The following is a 5,844-nucleotide window of genomic DNA, read 5'->3' on the forward strand; positions in this document are numbered from 1 at the left end:
CGTCCTTGCCAACTGCTCTGATGCAGAATTCTTGACAAAATCTTTCTTTTTAACAATCTTGAATGACAGCGTCCTTGCCAACTGCTCTGATGCAGAATTCTTGACAAAATCTTTCTTTTTAACAATCTTGTATGACAGCGTCCTTGCCAACTGCTCTGATGCAGAATTCTTGACAAAATCTTTCTTTTTAACAATCTTGTATGACAGCGTTCTTGCCAACTGCTCTGATTCAAAATTCTTAACTAATTCTTTCTTTTTAACAATCTTCTATGACAGCGTTTTGCCAACTGCTCTGATGCAGAATTCTTGACAAAATCTTTCTTTTTAACAATCTTGAATGACAGCGTCCTTGCCAACTGCTCTGATGCAAAATTCTTGACAAAATCTTTCTTTTTAACAATCTTGAATGACAGCGTCCTTGCCAACTGCTCTGATGCAGAATTCTTGACAAAATCTTTCTTTTTAACAATCTTGTATGACAGCGTCCTTGCCAACTGCTCTGATGCAGAATTCTTGACAAAATCTTTCTTTTTAACAATCTTGTATGACAGCGTCCTTGCCAACTGCTCTGATGCAGAATTCTTGACAAAATCTTTCTTTTTAACAATCTTGTATGACAGCGTCCTTGCCAACTGCTCTGATGCAAAATTCTTGACAAAATCTTTCTTTTTAACAATCTTGAATGACAGCGTCCTTGCCAACTGCTCTGATGCAGAATTCTTGACAAAATCTTTCTTTTTCTAACAATCTTGTATGACAGCGTCCTTGCCAACTGCTCTGATGCAGAATTCTTGACAAAATCTTTCTTTTTAACAATCTTGTATGACAGCGTCCTTGCCAACTGCTCTGATGCAGAATTCTTGACAAAATCTTTCTTTTTAACAATCTTGTATGACAGCGTCCTTGCCAACTGCTCTGATGCAGAATTCTTGACAAAATCTTTCTTTTAACAATCTTGTATGACAGCGTCCTTGCCAACTGCTCTGATGCAGAATTCTTGACAAAATCTTTCTTTTTAACAATCTTGTATGACAGCGTCCTTGCCAACTGCTCTGATGCAGAATTCTTGACAAAGTCTTTCTTTTTAACAATCTTGTATGACAGCGTCCTTGCCAACTGCTCTGATGCAGAATTCTTGACAAAATCTTTCTTTTTAACAATCTTGTATGACAGCGTCCTTGCCAACTGCTCTGATGCAGAATTCTTGACAAAGTCTTTCTTTTTAACAATCTTGTATGACAGCGTCCTTGCCAACTGCTCTGATGCAGAATTCTTGACAAAATCTTTCTTTTTAACAATCTTGTATGACAGCGTCCTTGCCAACTGCTCTGATGCAGAATTCTTGACAAAATCTTTCTTTTTAACAATCTTGAATGACAGCGTCCTTGCCAACTGCTCTGATGCAGAATTCTTGACAAAATCTTTCTTTTTAACAATCTTGTATGACAGCGTCCTTGCCAACTGCTCTGATGCAGAATTCTTGACAAAATCTTTCTTTTAACAATCTTGTATGACAGCGTCCTTGCCAACTGCTCTGATGCAGAATTCTTGACAAAATCTTTCTTTTTAACAATCTTGTATGACAGCGTCCTTGCCAACTGCTCTGATGCAGAATTCTTGACAAAATCTTTCTTTTTAACAATCTTGTATGACAGCGTCCTTGCCAACTGCTCTGATGCAGAATTCTTGACAAAATCTTTCTTTTTAACAATCTTGTATGACAGCGTCCTTGCCAACTGCTCTGATGCAGAATTCTTGACAAAATCTTTTTTTTTTAACAATCTTGTATGACAGCGTCCTTGCCAACTGCTCTGATGCAGAATTCTTGACAAAATCTTTCTTTTTAACAATCTTGTATGACAGCGTCCTTGCCAACTGCTCTGATGCAGAATTCTTGACAAAATCTTTCTTTTTAACAATCTTGTATGACAGCGTCCTTGCCAACTGCTCTGATGCAGAATTCTTGACAAAATCTTTCTTTTTAACAATCTTGTATGACAGCGTCCTTGCCAACTGCTCTGATGCAGAATTCTTGACAAAATCTTTCTTTTTAACAATCTTGTATGACAGCGTCCTTGCCAACTGCTCTGATGCAGAATTCTTGACAAAATCTTTCTTTTTAACAATCTTGTATGACAGCGTCCTTGCCAACTGCTCTGATGCAAAATTCTTGACAAAATCTTTCTTTTTAACAATCTTGTATGACAGCGTCCTTGCCAACTGCTCTGATGCAGAATTCTTGACAAAATCTTTCTTTTTAACAATCTTGTATGACAGCGTCCTTGCCAACTGCTCTGATGCAGAATTCTTGACAAAATCTTTCTTTTAACAATCTTGTATGACAGCGTCCTTGCCAACTGCTCTGATGCAGAATTCTTGACAAAATCTTTCTTTTTAACAATCTTGAATGACAGCGTCCTTGCCAACTGCTCTGATGCAGAATTCTTGACAAAGTCTTTTTTTTAACAATCTTGTATGACAGCGTCCTTGCCAACTGCTCTGATGCAGAATTCTTGACAAAGTCTTTTTTTTAACAATCTTGTATGACAGCGTACTTGCCAACTGCTCTGATACAAAATTCTTGAAACAATCTTTCTTTTTAACAATCTTGTATGACAGCGTCCTTGCCAACTGCTCTGATGCAGAATTCTTGACAAAATCTTTCTTTTAACAATCTTGTATGACAGCGTCCTTGCCAACTGCTCTGATGCAGAATTCTTGACAAAATCTTTCTTTTTAACAATCTTGTATGACAGCGTCCTTGCCAACTGCTCTGATGCAGAATTCTTGACAAAATCTTTCTTTTTAACAATCTTGAATGACAGCGTCCTTGCCAACTGCTCTGATGCAAAATTCTTGACAAAATCTTTCTTTTAACAATCTTGAATGACAGCGTCCTTGCCAACTGCTCTTATGCAGAATTCATGACAAAATATTTCATTTCAACAATCTTGTATGACAGCGTCCCTGCTAACTGCTCTGATTCAGAATTCTTGACAAAATCTTTCTTTTTAACAATCTTGTATGACAGCGTCCTTGCCAACTGCTCTGATGCAGAATTCTTGACAAAATCTTTCTTTTAACAATCTTGTATGACAGCGTCCTTGCCAACTGCTCTGATGCAGAATTCTTGACAAAATCTTTCTTTTTAACAATCTTGTATGACAGCGTCCTTGCCAACTGCTCTGATGCAGAATTCTTGACAAAATCTTTCTTTTAACAATCTTGTATGACAGCGTCCTTGCCAACTGCTCTGATGCAGAATTCTTGACAAAATCTTTCTTTTTAACAATCTTGTATGACAGCGTCCTTGCCAACTGCTCTGATGCAGAATTCTTGACAAAATCTTTCTTTTTAACAATCTTGTATGACAGCGTCCTTGCCAACTGCTCTGATGCAGAATTCTTGACAAAATCTTTCTTTTTAACAATCTTGTATGACAGCGTCCTTGCCAACTGCTCTGATGCAGAATTCTTGACAAAATCTTTCTTTTTAACAATCTTGTATGACAGCGTCCTTGCCAACTGCTCTGATGCAGAATTCTTGACAAAATCTTTCTTTTAACAATCTTTTATGACAGCGTTCTTGCCAACTGCTCTGATGCAGAATTCATGACAAAATCTCTCTTTTTAACAATCTTGAATGACAGCGTCCTTGCCAACTGCTCTGATGCAGAATTCTTGACAAAATCTTTCTTTTTAACAATCTTGTATGACAGCGTCCTTGCTAACTGCTCTGATGCAGAATTCTTAAAAAATCTTTCTTTTTAACAATCTTGTATGACAGCGTCTTTGCCAACTGCTCTGATGCAGAATTCTTGACAAAGTCTTTCTTTTAACAATCTTGTATGACAGCGTCCTTGCCAACTGCTCTGATACAAAATTCTTGAAACAATCTTTCTTTTTTAACAATCTTGTATGACAGCGTCCTTGCCAACTGCTCTGATGCAGAATTCTTGACAAAATCTTTCTTTTAACAATCTTGTATGACAGCGTCCTTGCCAACTGCTCTGATGCAGAATTCTTGACAAAATCTTTCTTTTTAACAATCTTGTATGACAGCGTCCTTGCCAACTGCTCTGATGCAGAATTCTTGACAAAATCTTTCTTTTTAACAATCTTGTATGACAGCGTCCTTGCCAACTGCTCTGATGCAGAATTCTTGACAAAATCTTTCTTTTAACAATCTTGTATGACAGCGTCCTTGCCAACTGCTCTGATGCAGAATTCTTGACAAAATCTTTCTTTTTAACAATCTTGAATGACAGCGTCCTTGCCAACTGCTCTTATGCAGAATTCTTGACAAAATCTTTCTTTTTAACAATCTTGTATGACAGCGTCCTTGCCAACTGCTCTGATGCAGAATTCTTGACAAAATCTTTCTTTTTAACAATCTTGTATGACAGCGTCCTTGCCAACTGCTCTGATGCAGAATTCTTGACAAAATCTTTCTTTTTAACAATCTTGTATGACAGCGTCCTTGCCAACTGCTCTGATGCAGAATTCTTGACAAAATCTTTCTTTTTAACAATCTTGTATGACAGCGTCCTTGCCAACTGCTCTGATGCAGAATTCTTGACAAAATCTTTCTTTTTAACAATCTTGTATGACAGCGTCCTTGCCAACTGCTCTGATGCAGAATTCTTGACAAAATCTTTCTTTTAACAATCTTGTATGACAGCGTCCTTGCCAACTGCTCTGATGCAGAATTCTTGACAAAATCTTTCTTTTTAACAATCTTGTATGACAGCGTCCTTGCCAACTGCTCTGATGCAGAATTCTTGACAAAATCTTTCTTTTTAACAATCTTGTATGACAGCGTCCTTGCCAACTGCTCTGATGCAGAATTCTTGACAAAATCTTTCTTTTTAACAATCTTGTATGACAGCGTCCTTGCCAACTGCTCTGATGCAGAATTCTTGACAAAATCTTTCTTTTTAACAATCTTGTATGACAGCGTCCTTGCCAACTGCTCTGATGCAGAATTCTTGACAAAATCTTTCTTTTTAACAATCTTGTATGACAGCGTCCTTGCCAACTGCTCTGATGCAGAATTCTTGACAAAATCTTTCTTTTTAACAATCTTGTATGACAGCGTCCTTGCCAACTGCTCTGATGCAGAATTCTTGACAAAATCTTTCTTTTTAACAATCTTGTATGACAGCGTCCTTGCCAACTGCTCTGATGCAAAATTCTTGACAAAATCTTTCGTTTTAACAATCTTGTATGACAGCGTCCTTGCCAACTGCTCTGATGCAGAATTCTTGACAAAATCTTTCTTTTTAACAATCTTGAATGACAGCGTCCTTGCCAACTGCTCTGATGCAGAATTCTTGACAAAATCTTTCTTTTAACAATCTTGAATGACAGCGTCCTTGCCAACTGCTCTGATACAAAATTCTTGAAACAATCTTTCTTTTTAACAATCTTGTATGACAGCGTCCTTGCCAACTGCTCTGATGCAAAATTCTTGACAAAATCTTTCTTTTTAACAATCTTGTATGACAGCGTCCTTGCCAACTGCTCTGATGCAGAATTCTTGACAAAATCTTTCTTTTTAACAATCTTGTATGACAGCGTCCTTGCCAACTGCTCTGATGCAGAATTCTTGACAAAATCTTTCTTTTTTAACAATCTTGTATGACAGCGTCCTTGCCAACTGCTCTGATGCAGAATTCTTGACAAAATCTTTCTTTTAACAATCTTGAATGACAGCGTCCTTGCCAACTGCTCTGATGCAGAATTCTTGACAAAATCTTTCTTTTAACAATCTTGAATGACAGCGTCCTTGCCAACTGCTCTGATGCAGAATTCTTGACAAAATCTTTCTTTTAACAATCTTGAA

This window comes from Tachypleus tridentatus, unplaced genomic scaffold, assembly GCF_004210375.1.
Source record: "Tachypleus tridentatus isolate NWPU-2018 unplaced genomic scaffold, ASM421037v1 Hic_cluster_2, whole genome shotgun sequence".
In the NCBI taxonomy this organism is placed as follows: Eukaryota; Metazoa; Arthropoda; class Merostomata; order Xiphosura; family Limulidae; genus Tachypleus; species Tachypleus tridentatus.